Genomic DNA, 15,136 nt, shown 5'->3' with positions numbered 1-15,136 from the left:
AAGAACAAAGATGAACAAGCTTTGTCCTTTTCCTCATTTTGTTATTTTATTTATCTTTATTTTATAATAATAAAGGCATTAAATTTTATAATGCTAATTTAAAATGCATATATTGTTTATCATCATCATTATGGCCGGCCACTACAAATTAAAGTGGGAAATTTGACATGCAAGTCCACCTATTTTAAACCATAAAATATTTGGCCACTACAAATTAACCTATCACATTTTCAAAATTTCTCACATGAGTCCTATTTAATAATTTCACATACAAATGACAAAATCAAAGCATGAAATTTTCACACATGCACTTTCACATACAATAAGCATAGAATATAACATTTAATTATTTTTGTGACTCGGTTTTGTGTTCCCGAAACCACTTTCCGACTAGGGTCAAATTAGGGCTGTCACAAGATATACAAAAGAGTATATGAAAGCAAAGTAAGTTGGTGTATTGAAGGAATTTAGTCCAAAGGTCCAATTGAAGCTGAGTCTAGGGTTTAAAAGCCCAAATTTATCTATCTTTTACCTACCCCTAAGCCCAGCCACGTTACAACCTTGTTAAAGACCTATTGATTCAAAGTTCCAAAGCAACCTACACTAGTGGAGAGAAATTGCTACGTTGAACATATGAAGGCATAAGTTAAACTTAATGATTACAGCTTAATCTTGAATAAGGGAATAAAATTAAATTGGTAAGGTTTAATATGACTTTATTAGGAAGCATTTAGTCTAATTTTTGCTATCATATGAATGATTGAGATTAATTTGAATGATATGTATACTTAAGTAAGCATAACTATCAAACTTCTTGTTTTTTAGCATAAGTATATTAAATTCATAATTCTGGGAAGAATGTTGTTCTGAAGTAATTTTCAAAGGTGTTTATGAGAAATTGTTTTCAATTTGTTCATTACTCCGGATGATCAATGCATTAAGTTTGGGGGTGTGGAAACACAAAAATTTACACACTTTTCATACCTTTTTTAACTTAAATTCATGCGAATTTGGTTAAATTCTTGTCGAAAAATAATTAATTTTTATAAAATAATTAAAGTGCACTTAAAATATGAACATGTTAAATTTTAGTTAATTTCATAATTATTTTTGATGAATTTTGGTTATTTTCGACAGGTTTGCGCAAAGGGCGAAAATTAGCTCGGCAGACACTACTAGAAACACAAAACCGAGAAGCAGGTTGAAGTATCAAGGTGAACTAAATTTCAGCCTAAGATGGTCCAAAATTATATGTATTTATTCATAATATAATTAATTTTAATTTTTATCCAATTTAATTTGGGTTAATAAATTATGATTAATTAATTATGAAAAAGTTGTCCGATTGAACCGAACTGAGTCAACCGAACTGGCCAGAAAAAGGACAGCCCAAAACCGTCCAAATGCTGACCCAATTCAGCTCATTAGATGATTATTTAATCTGAATAGAATCCCTTGAAGACTTGTTCAAATTGCAATTAGACCCCTCCACAATTGGGAGCTTTGTAGATTTGCCCCAAGCCATTTTTAGCAAAGTTTAAGCCATTAACTTTGCCTCATAGGAGACCGGCCAAGGGGTGGCTCTTTGGCTGATATTTTTAGAAAATTTTAGCTGCCGCATTTAGCTATAAAAATCCCCGTTGGCTGATCATTCAACACATCCCTCATTCACATCTCTTCTCTCACAATTCTTCTCTCCTCTTTCAGTTTCTCTCTTCTTTTCCATTCTAAATTCTCTTGGTCTCTTGCCGATTTCCTCCCTTGGAAAGGGGGTGTTCACCAGCCATTTTAGAGTAACATTGAAGTTTTCATAGCAGCTTTGATCAACAAGGACAACAGAGAACGAAGAACGAAGTAAGCTAGTCAAGCCACGGAAAAACACCGGATTTGATTCTTGTTCCCTATCTCTTTAATTTTTGTTGTTGTTATGATGAACATATCTATGAATATTTATGTTGTTGGAATGGTTAATTTAATCAATTTAGCTTGAATTTAAATCGTGTTAGGTTGATTGCATTTCGTCTTCTTAAATTGTTAAAATTGTGTTTATGTTGTTATAGGCCTTGGTAAGATGCTTGATTAAGTAAAATCATGACTAAGTTATTCTAGCATTACAATTGTTAGGTAACTAATGAATTAATTTTTAAACGGATTGAAATTGTAATTAATAGACAAAGTACTTAATCAGTGCATATGTTTAATCATCTAAGGTAGCTAAGGGTTAAATTAGCAACGGTATCTGACGATACATTTGCCTTGCATAACTTCAAGATTATTGTGATTAAACTATTTTAAGGTAAGGGTACTTTGTTACCTTACATAGTCTTTTATGTGCTTATTAAATCGAGTTAATTGTTTGAATTGACATAAGGATATGTTTAAGAGATTATTTCAATTTAATAAGTATGTATGTGCTATAACATATTTGCCTATTAATATTTGTTTAATCAATTGAATTGACATAGAGATATGTCCAAGAGATGAATGGATTTTGGTAGGTGAGTATGTTCATGAGTTAGCAAATTACTGAGTTGCCGTGAATGTAATCATAACAATATAAACATGAGTTGCATCTAAGATAAGAAATGTAATTAATCTAACACAATTATGTCATCTTGATTAAAATCGTATTTTGAAATCGTGCATTTGAGATTTATTTATTTAGTTTACTTAGTTTAAAATCCTAGTTTTTAATCACCCTCTTCATATTTTTCTTCACCAAAGTGTTTTAAATAGCATTCATAAATAAATTTTTTCACAGTCCTTATGGGTACGATAACTTGACATTTACTTATCACTTTATTACTTGTTACGATTGTGTACACTTGCACATTTCTGCTGTTCGACTGGTCTTCAATGTCTTACCGATGGCTAAGGTCCTGCATTTGTTGTAGATACTCAACAACTTGTGTGAGCAGCATCACGTAGTTTACATTCTGACTGTCAGCTTGTATGAGTAGACCTATTTCACGGCTCATGAGAGCAATGATGTAAAGGTAAAGGAAAGGAAAAGTTATATGTTTAGCACACTTTGTGTGAGCTTCCTTGTGTATTCAATGTTATTCTAAATGGTTCAACATGAATGAAATGGAAAGGAACGGTAAGTGTTCAAATGACTTATGTAATGAATCTATGAAAAGGATTGAAGAGAAAATGTTAAATGAAAGTATACTTATGTTTATGAAAATGATGATTTCAAATGATGTTGATCATGTGTAATGACTTACCTTATGTTAATTCAAGTGAATTATGAATTGATGCACTAACATGTGTTGTGATGATGCTTAGGCTTATGCCAAGCTTATGGTTGGATTGTATCATGTTTAATTTTAAGGTTATACATTAAAATGATAAGTTATGTTCATGTTTTACAAACTTCCTAAGCATTTTATGCTTACGTAATTTTTTTTCCAATGTTTTATAGATAATCAGAAGCTCGATCGGTTTGGAAGCTCGTTAGAGATCTATCATAGTATCTAGCAATTATAACAGTAGTTTTTGATGTTTTGGCCAAGGTTATAATGACATGTATAGGTGGACTTATGTTTGATGTTAGTTGAATGTTGGTGGTAGTTTTGATGCCTTGATGATATGTGATTTTATGACTAAGTTTTAATGCATGTTTCAATGGCCAATATGGTATGTGATGGAATAGTTTTAATGTGGTCAAGATAGGGTAAGTTTGAAATGGTATTAGACTTGATTTATATGTATAAAATGTGGTAACGTTTCTATGTTTAAATAAGATTTCATTGAATGCATTTGAGGTGCCTTGTTGGCATATTGGTTGGATGGATTTGGTCTTTTGAATTGGTCATTTTATGCATGTTTTGGTTTGTCTGTGATGCCTTCGTCACAAGTGCAAATTGCTTGTAGGTACATGCATGTAATGGTGATAGAAATGGCTTGATTTTGGAAATTTTCATGTCCACACGGCTTGAGACAGGAACGTGTGACTTAGCCGTGTGTGACGCACAGCCATGCAACACGACTGTGTGTCCCCTATAGGTTTTAAGGAATACAATTTAGACAATTACACGGCCTAGTACACGAGCGTGAGGCCATTTCGAGAGTTATAGGGCCTACCACACGAGCGTGTGGCTTGGCCGTGTGGCCTAACTTTGAAAGTTACAAGGGCACGGACACGGGCTGGGACATGGCCGTGTGTCCCTATTTTGATTTTTACATGGCCTGATACATAGGCGTGTGTCTTAGTTGTGTGTGTCACAAGGCCGTGTGACCCTTGTAGTTGAAATTTTCTAACCTTTTGTTGAACTTTCTAATTGATTCTAATTTAGTCTCGAATTGTTTATAAAATGTTTGTAAGGCCTTGAAGGCTTGATTAAGGGATGATATGCATGTATATAAATGGTTTTTGATATGTTTATGTTGAGTTTTGAAATGTATGTTTTAAAGTTATATTTTTATGGTAATGCTCTGTAACCTTATTCTAGTGACAGATATAAGTTAGAGGTGTTACATTTAGTGGTATCAGAGCTATAGTTTAGTTTATTCTCAGATTGAATGTAGAATGTATGAGTCTAGAAATACATGCCATTAAATAACCTGTTATAGTGTGATAACTCCTGACTACATTTGAACTATGTTTTCATATAGATATAATGTCATCCAACCGAGCTGATTTTGATGAGGCTAAAAGTAACACGCAAGCCTCTATTCATGGAGTAACGTCAAGTGGTAGTAGGCCCATATCTAAGGGTCAAGGAGGAGAGGCTAAGGAAGCCTTCTTCCAAATGATGAATGAATGGTTTACCAAGTTCGTACAAATGAACCTTATGGCTCAACGACCTCCGCCCCAACCTGTTCCCAAAATGGTTCTTGTAGATCCTCAAGGCTTGGAACCAGTACGAGTAAGCAAGCCTCCAATTGATAAAATCTGTAAATATGGGGCTGAAGAGTTTAGAGGTGCATCTAAAGATGATCCGGAGATAGCTGAGTTCTAGTTAGAAAATATGATTAGAGTTTTTGATGAATTATCTTGTACACTGACAGAATGACTAAAATGTGTTGTTTCCTTATTGAAAGATTTAGCTTATCAGTGGTGTAACACCTTGGTTTTAGTAGTGCAGAGAGAACGGGTAGATTGGGAATTCTTTCAAACCAAATTTCGAAAGAAATATGTGAGCCAGTGATTTCTTGATAAGAAACGTAAAAAGTTTCTTAAGTTGAAATAGGGCCGAATGGAAATATCTGAATACGAGAGGGAACTTTTCTGACTTAGCAGGTATACCCAAGAATGTATACTGATAGAGGTTGCTATGTGCACAGGGTTTGAAGACCGGTTGAACAAAGATATCAAGCTGTTAGTCAGGATCCTCGAATTGAAAGAATTTGTTGTTCTAGTTGACAAAGCACACAAAGCTGAAGAATTGAGTAAAGCAAAAAAGAAAAGCCGATTATAAGGCTCTTGATTTAGGAAAGAGATCAGCAGGAAAGCCGTGTCAATCGCCATCGAAGAAATTGAAAGACTATCATGGATGTTCATCAGCTTCAGTGGGTTATTCAGGTAAAGATAAGGGAAAGCAACATGTGAGTTCAAAACCTCAAGCTATGCCTGTAGCGAGTGTGGGCAGTGTTAAAAGCAACAAGCTTAAATGTTAGCAATGTGGATGATGACACCTCGGTGATTACAAATTGAAAGATGAGACATGTTTTAAATGTGGTTCGTATAAACATTATTTTAGAGATTACCCAGAACGGTTCGATAAATTAAATGTTCAGACTACTCGACCAAGTAACGCTACTGTGAGAGGTAGACTGCCATGGAACATTGGAAATCTGAGAAATAGCCATGATGGGACAAAGGACTCTACTGTGAGATTCGAGGCACGAATGCCAACTAGAGCTTATGCGATCCGTGCTCAAGAGAAAGCTTCAGCACCAGATGTTATCACTGGTACATTTTCTATCTTTGATACTGATCTTTGATTGATCCGGGCTCAACACATTCATATGTATGCACGGATTTAGTGTCAGATAAGAAATTCCTTTTTGATTCTACTAAGTTTGTGATTAAATTAATAAACCCCTAGGTCAATATGTGTTAGATGATAAAGTCTGTAAAAACTGTCATATGATGATTCGAGGTTGCAACTTTCCGAATGATTTGATGTAACTACCCTTTAATGAGTTTGATGTGATTTTGGGTATGGATTGGTTAACTCTTCATGATGCTGTAGTGAATTGTAGATGAAAACATATTGTATTGAAATGTCAAAACAGTTAAAAATTTCGAATTGAATAGTTAAAGTCTGAACCGTATCTTGCTTATATAATATGAAAACATATTATAATAGCTATGTCAGCACAAAAATATGTTAGAAAAAGCTCTGAATCGTATCTTGCTTATATATTTGATTCTAGAGTTTTCAAGTTGAAGCTAGAATTGGTTCCAATGGTATATTAGTACACAGATATATTTCCAGAGGATTTACCCGAGTTACTACCGATCAGAGAGGTTGAGTTTGCTATTGTGTTAGTGCCAAGAACATTTTCAATATCGATAGCTCCTTATAGAATTAAAAGATTTGAAAGCACAGTTGCAAGAGTTGACAAATAGGGGTTTTGCTCAACCTAGATTTTCTCTTTGTAGTGCTATGGTGTTATATGTTAAGAAAAAAGATAGGTCCATGCAAATGTGTATCGACTATCGATAGCTTAACAAAGTCACAATCAAGAACAAGTATCGTATTGAAGATCTATTTGATCAGTTGAAAGGTATGATAGTGTTTTCAAAGATTGATCTTCATTCTGGTTATTATCAGTTGTGAGTTAAAGACTCAGATGTGCTGAAAACTGCGTTTAGGACCAGGTACAGACATTATGAATTTATTGTGATGCCATTTGGTTTGACTAATGAACCTGTAGTATTTATGGATTTAATGAACATAATCTTAAGACTGTATTTAGACAGATTCGTTGTGGTATTCATTGACAATATTCTAATTTATTTGTGAGATGAGATAGAACATGCCCAGCATTTGAGAATCATTTTGTAAACTTTACGCGAAAAATAACTATTCGCTAAGTTTAGAAAATGTGAGTTTTGGCTTCGAGAAGTTGGGACATGTTGTATTGGATGATGACATTAGAGTTAATCCGAGCAAAATTTCTGTTGTCGTAGATTGGAAGCCTCCAATGAATGCATCTGAAGTAAAACGTTTTCTGGGTTTAGCCAAATATTGTAGATGATTCATCAAGGGATTCTTGATGATTGCTATGCCGTTAATGAGATTGTTGCAAAAAGAAGTTAAGTTTGAATGGTCCAAGAAATGTCAACAAAGCTTCAATCAGTTGAGAGCATTGTTAATCGAGGCACCTGTGTTAGTTCAACTAGAGTTCGGTAAAGAATTTGTAAGTTATAGTGATGTTTCGTTGAATGGTTTGGGTTGTGTTCTGATACAAGAGGGTAAAGCGATAACGTATGCTTCTAGATAGTTGAAACCGCATGAAAATAATTATCCAACATATGATTTAGAGCTTACAGCTATTGTGTTTGCTTTGAAGATTTGGTGACTGCATTTGTGCGGAGAAAAATTTCATATATTCACGGATCATAAAAGTCTAAAGTATTTGATATCCCAAAAATATTTGAATTTGAAATAGGCCAGATGGCTCGAGTTATTGAAAGAGTGCGACTTGATCATTGATTATCATCTGAGAAAGGCTAATGTTGTTGCTGATGCTTTGAGTAGAAAGTCTCTGTTTGCTTTGCGAGCTTTGAACACGAGATTGAACTTGATTGATGATGGTCTGATTTTAGCTGAGTTAAAAGCTAAAATAACATTTTTGCAACAGATTTGCGAAGCTAAAAAATGTGATGATGTGTTGAGAGCTAGACGGGAGCAGATTAAGACAACAGCTGATTTAGATTTTCATGTTGGTTCTGATGATAGTTTCTATTTCAAAGGCAGAATTTGTATTATGAGAAATTCTGATCTAGTTTAGAAAATCTTACGAGAAGCTTATAGTAGTAGCTTGTCTATTCATCCTGGTAGTAGTAAAGTGTAACACCCGCACGCCCGAAACCGTCACCGGAGTCAAGCTTGAGGTGTTAATAAACTTATCTTACCTTTTAAACAACTCTAAAGCACTTATTTTAATTTTCGGAATAAACTGATTTTCTGCGTCATGGTTGCTTAAAAATTCATTTCTCGAGTTTCAAAACTCAAAATTAAGATCTGTAAATCTTTCCTGAAACTAGACTCATATATCTATCTAATAATTGTTTTCTAGAATTTTTGACTTAGCCAATTAGTACAGTTTATTAGTTAAAGTTACCCCTGTTTCAGAATTCGATTGCACTAGCCTCTACTTACTTTGAACCACTTTTCTCTCTGTACAAAAATCATATGACTATACCGTTTGTTTCTATTAAAACTAGATTCAATAAGGACTCTAACCATATAAAGTAAACCACCTAATTATTATTTTAAAATTTATGGTGAATTTCTAAATTTGGAACAGGGGATCCAGAAATCCCTTTGGCCCTATTTCACCAAAACTCAAATACCCTATAAAATACAAAACCTTTACCTGTTTTGCTTATTTCATATGAAAATAGATGCAACGAGCTTTAATTTCATATATTATTCACCATCAACCCATGTCTCCACAATTTCTTGTGATTTTTCAAAATCCCGTTATTTCGGATACTTGAATCTGTTTTTAAGTTACTTTCACATTTTTCTTAGTTTTCATGTGATAGATACTACTTAATCATACATACTATTAAACATGTATATCATCAGCCACTCTATTAGATAATAACTAGCAAGTATTTACACATCATTCATTGATCATATCATATCAAAAGAAACCAAGTTCCTATACATGCCATACACAAAACGAAACGTCTAACTATACCAATGTGATTTCTTCGATAGTGTGATCGGGTCTCCGACGTTTCCTTCGATCCCCGAGTGGCTTGATAAAAACTATAAGAAAAAAAAATAAATAGAGTAAGAACTAGGCTTAGTAAGCTTACAAGCAAATAAATTACAACATTCAACATAATGAATAATTATACATAATGTCACCTAGCCTCATAAACTTTCTTTACTTCTCATTTTCTACCTTCTTCTTTACTCACTTACCTTCTTTCTTACCTGACCTTTCACTATTCATAAATATAATATACCTTCCCTTGTGCTGATAATTCACTGTAATTTAACGTGTACAATGACCCGTTTGACCACTCGAAATACTAAGGATACTAGGGTCATTCCTGTCTATCAATATCCTGCCAATGCCATGTCTTCGACATGGACTTACATGAATTATTCCTGTCTCCAATGCCATATATATATAATATGGGCTTACATGGCTCATTCCTGTCTCCAAAGCCATATATTTGATATGGACTTACATGGCTCATTTCTCTCCTGTCCTGTCCTGTCAACCCCAATATCCTAACATTCCTAAGGTTCAAACGGGGTTTCCTAATGCTTTTTCTCTGTCACTTTGCCTTTAATTTGACTTTAAATATTCAAAGAAAATAAGTATATAAATGCTGGAAATTGACAATAATAATGTAAAATAAAAGGATATTGCATTTATTTACTGTAAACTTACCTCGATACAAAATGTGACTAAACTTTACAATTTAGTCTTTTACTTTTTCTTTTCCCCGATCTACTCCTAAATTTCACTCTTCTTGATCTATAATAGCAAATTTAACTTATTTAATATTCACATTTATCAAAACAGTTCTTGACCCAAACTTTGGCAAAATTACATTTTTACCCCTAAACTTTCACATATTTTCACTTTTTCCCCAAGGCTCGTAATTTAAACTTCATCCTATTTTCTTATGTTTTATGACATGCTGATCATTTTTCCGTTCTATGACAACATCAAATTCACACTATAACATGTACTTATGACTATTAGGTATTTTTACCGATTAAGCCCTTTTACTCGTTTTCACTTAAAACCGAGTAGCACAAGTTGTCTAACATAATTTAAAACCTCTTATTCTATCATAAAACATCAAAATAAACACTTTTCACCTATGGGTATTTTTCCAAATATGAACCCTAACTTAAATTATTGCTAGCATAAGCTTTATCGAGCTACCGGGACTCCGAAAACGTAAAGAACATTAAAAATGGGGCTTGGAATCACTTACTATGGAGCTTGAAAGCTTGAAAAAAACCCTAGCTATGGAGAACCCTTGAAATTTCGTGCTAATGAAGAAGATGATGAATTTTGTGTTATTTTTCTCTTTTTATTTCATTTAATATCCAAATGACCAAAATGCCCTTCCTTATTAAACTTTCAAAAATTCCATCCATGTCCTATTTTGTCCATGAACTTAGAAATTGGTCAAATTGTTATTTAAACCCTCCTAATTAATATTCCAAAGCAATTTCATACGAAAAACTTCTAGAATGCAAGTTTTTCAAATTATTCGATTTAGTCCCTAATCTCAACTTAAGCACTTTATGCATAGAATTTCATCACGAAATTTTCACACAATCATGCAATCATATCATGAACCTCAAAATAATAATAAAATAAAATTTTCTACCTCGAATTTGTGGTTTCGCAACCACTGTTCCGTTTTGGCCCTATTTTGGGATGTTACATAAAATGTACAGTGATAGTGGCCAAGTATGAAATGAGAGATCTCAGAGTTCGTATCGAGATGTTTAGTTTGTCAGCAAGTTAAAGTTGAACATCAGGTACCTTCTAATTTGTTACAACTAGCGATAATTCCAGAGTGGAAATGGGAACATGTCACGATGGATTTTGTATCGAGATTGCCTCTATCTCTGAGAAAGAAAGATGCTGTGTGGGTCATTATTGATCGTTTGATGAAATCTGCGTATTTCGTTCCAGTGCGTCTGGATTTTTCACTCGAGAGATTACTAGAGTTGTATTTGGCTGAGATCGATAGATTGCACGGTGTGCCAGTTTCTATTATTTCTGATAAGGATCAGCGGTTTATGTCTCGATTCTAGAGCATGTTACATGAGGCTCTAGGTACTCGATTGCATTTTAGTATTGCATTTCATCCTCAAATAGACTATCAATCTGAGCGAGTGATTCAAATACTTGAGGATATGCTTCAATGTTGTGTTCTGGAGCTCGAAGGTAACTTGGAGAGATTTCTACCTTAGTTGAATTTGCATACAACAATAGTTATCAATCGAGCATTAAGATGGCACCTTGTGAGGCTTTGTATGGTCGAAAGTGTCGAACTTCGTTATACTAGACTGAGCTCAGTGAGAAAAACCTTTTTGAGGTTGATTTGATGCGAGAAATATAAGAAAAGGTTAAAGTGATGCGAGACAGTTTGAAAGCAACTTCAAATCGACAGAAATCCTATACGGATTTGAAAACAAAAGACATCGAATTTCAATTCGGTGACAAACTATTTTTGAAGGTATCACCCTGGAAGAAAGTTCTTCATTTTGGTCGTAAATGAAAGCTTAGTCCGATGTTTATTGGGCCATATGAGATCATTGAGAGAATTGGGCCAGTAGCTTATGTAACACCCCTTACCCGTACCCAAGGCCGGGGTAAGATACGAGGCATTACTGAACACATACACTGTCATTCATACAAAAAAATTGGGCTAATAAATTTTTTTCTTTAAAACAACTTCATTCATACATGCACAAATTGTCCCTAATAAGGGCCTACGAGGCCCAAAATAGCCATAAAAAAAGATCGGGACTAAATCAAGAACTTTTAGAAAATTTTAGGAAAGTTCCCTAATACAGAGCCACATGCCCGTGTGCTCTCCACACGTCCATGTCCATCGGCCGTTTAACTCTCTGACTATGAAGTCCGCATCAATTTAGTGTCACACGGCCGTATGGCCAGACCGTGTAGTCAATTATAATTAAATGAATTTTTCATAAAAAGGTGTAGACTTCACACGGCCAGAGTACAAACCCATGTGGGTAGGCCGTGTCCCTCACACAGGCCAAGACACATGCCTGTGTCTTAGCACGTGTGTTTACTACTAAGCATACTTACTTGCAAAATTAGGGTGCAGGGGACACACGGCCATTCAACAAGCCCGTGGGGTAGACCTTGTGTCACACACGGTCTAGGCACATACCCATGTGTCTACCCGTGTGGACCTTTTAAAGGCTATTTTCCAAGCCATTGGTCACCCTTTTTACATCCATACACACTCATATATCTCACGGACACTTAACATGGTATATAATTACACTTAAACATCCTTGGTGTGGTTCATACATATAAACCTTATTACACTTGTTCAAGTTACACTTCTTGTATTGGGGTTATCATTAGCACATTCCACATTTCATACTTAGGCCATGATAGAACCACATACCATTTTATGCCATAACATTCTCAAGTTATTAGGCCTCATTTTACACATCCATTCATGCTAGACTATACAATTACATCACAAGAAACATTTAAACTTGAACATGTATATTTAGTAGGGTTACAACCTATATCAGTATGAGCCACATCTCATGGCCATATACAAAATAAATTAGCATATCTTCATAAGCCATTTATTTGGCTGACCAAATGACATATATAACAAAATGATAAAAAATCCTATACATGCCATTATATCAAAATGAATGTTTCTTTATACCAAAAAGGAGACTTGTTAATAGTGTGATCAAGGCTCCCACTGTCTTCCAAGCTCCACGAGTCCACGAGCTTTATAAAATAGGGAAAAATGAAATGGGGTAAGCATTGACATGCTTAGTAAGTCCATATAAAGGAAAGTAAATTTACTGGTTATTTTAACATACAACCACATTAAATAGGTAATCCATCAAGTATAGAATATTTTCCCTAACACATGTACTCAATCATCAAGTTAGACACACAGTAATATATGATAGTAAACAATTAGTAGATGAGCTCATCATAAAAAAAATTTCAATTCCACTTCTCATACTAATCCTGTTGAATTATTTGGAATATCGATAGATATTCTTTAGTACACTTATGGCGTACTAAATCATTTATCATCGATTCATATTAGTGACCTTTTCAACTAGCGCACTCCCGTGAACCTCATTCTTTTATAGCGAGATTACCAGTCCAGGCTAAATCCCCTACAATGACAAATACTCTAATGAGCTCGGATCTGAATTTACCTAGCCTAGGCTAAATTCGGATCGTAATTCAGATTACTCGTCCAGGCTAAATCTATGACATCCCTAAATTGACCCTAGTTGGAAAGTGATTTCGGGACCACAAAACCGAGTCATAAAAATAATTAACCGTTATTTTCTATGCTTATTGTGCATGAACATGCATGTGTGAAAATTTCAATCTTTAATTTGTTCATTTGAATGTGAATTTATTTAATAGGACTTATGTGAGACAATTGTGAAATGTGATAGGTAATTTTAAAAGTGGTCCATTAATGCATATATTCAAAAAAATGTGGACTTGCATGCCAAAATACCCTTTTTGGGATAGTGGCCGGCCATGATATAGATTAATAATGATAATATGTATTTTTCTATTAACATTTTTAGTTTACAAATTGTATTATTGAATAAAGAGTAATAAAATATTGGGTGAGTGGGAGGAGAAACCAAAGTTGGTTCATCCTTTCTCCACCATTTGCCGAAACTTGAGGTGAGGAAGAAGAAAAAAATCCTTGTTTGATATTCGGCTTGGATAATGTTTAGAAAGAGGTAAGTACTTTGAAATTCTTGAAAATTTATGTATAATTTAGGTGATTTGTTCAAATTCTATTCATTCCATGGATTAAATTTTTGGTTGTTTGGAGGTTTGATATTCGGCCAAGTAGTTTGAAACTCTTGATAAATTTTTTTTATGTCATTAAAATGGATGGTATTATAGGATATGATGAGTGATAAATTGTTTTTCTTAACTTGAAGGTTGAGATTAGTGTATGTTTAGAGGGAGGTGCCGAATGTTTTAATGAATAAAATGAGTAATTGAGGTTATAACATTCGGTTAAGTATTATGTGTGCTAGCAAATTTGGTATATTGTATAGTTGTAAATTGCCTTGTATTAGATGCTTTTTGAAGGATAGTAAATGGTTAATTAAGATGTTGTTGGGGAAATTTTAGTTTAGCAAATGTTAAAGCATTCAATATTTCTTATAATAATGTATAAGATTAAGAATTATGGTAAGTGAGTTGTGATCTTATAGGAGCAAGATAGAATCGGCTATTTAGGTATTGGAGTGATTCGGTCATTTTTTGGCATAGGTGAAACCATTATGAAATTGCTACTTTGATCTTGGAATGAAAATTTTAATTGGAGGTTAAATTTGTTTGGTTAGGGCCGAATAGGGTTTATAAGTTAATGGTATGCTATATATATATAGTTAAATTTGTGTATATGAAAGCGTGGTAAGTAATGTGAATTTTTGTTTGTGCATGCGAATTAGGTATTGGTATAATAAGCATAAAAGTTAGTCATGGCATATTTTATAAACATATTATGCATTGAAGTTATATGATTGTCAAATGTGACTATTAAAGAAGTAATGTTGAATAAGTAATTAAACAAATTCATTTGTTTTAATTAAGCTCATGAGCAAAGAGGATCTAAATCAGATAAGGGAAAGGAGAAAGCAATCGAGTAGCCTATCCGCAGTTGTTCAAATAAATCCGAGGTAAATCTTTGAGTAATGGAACTTAGCTTAAGATTTGATAAACGATGATATATATTTATATGAACATAATAAATAAAATGTGACCCAATGGTTCTAGTTGAATTACATATTGAAATAAATAAGTTTCTAGCATATAAGTTTAGTTATAATGAAGAATGATATGGAATACGGGTAAAGATGGGACTATGAATTGGTGTAATTACCTATAGTAAAATGATAAGGAATAAGTTACTTCTATGAGCCTTAGCCGATTGGTTATTAGAAAAGTGATATTTAAATTATGATTTGTATGTGATAATAAGAAGTACTTATATATGATGATATGTTTTAAACTCAAATGGTAAGCTCTTAAGTGTTTGGACTTGGAAATTTTAGAGCAAATTGTAATAATCTGCTTAGGACAGCAGCAGTAGCGTGATTATTGAAAATCACCATAAATTATTGGAGTGGAATTAGAGACTGAATAAAATATGAAATCAAAGATCAATGAGTCTAGTTTCTTATAA

This window comes from Gossypium hirsutum, chromosome A03 (genome assembly GCF_007990345.1).
Source record: "Gossypium hirsutum isolate 1008001.06 chromosome A03, Gossypium_hirsutum_v2.1, whole genome shotgun sequence".
NCBI classification, from domain to species: Eukaryota; Viridiplantae; Streptophyta; class Magnoliopsida; order Malvales; family Malvaceae; genus Gossypium; species Gossypium hirsutum.
This window is presented reverse-complemented; position numbering follows the sequence as displayed.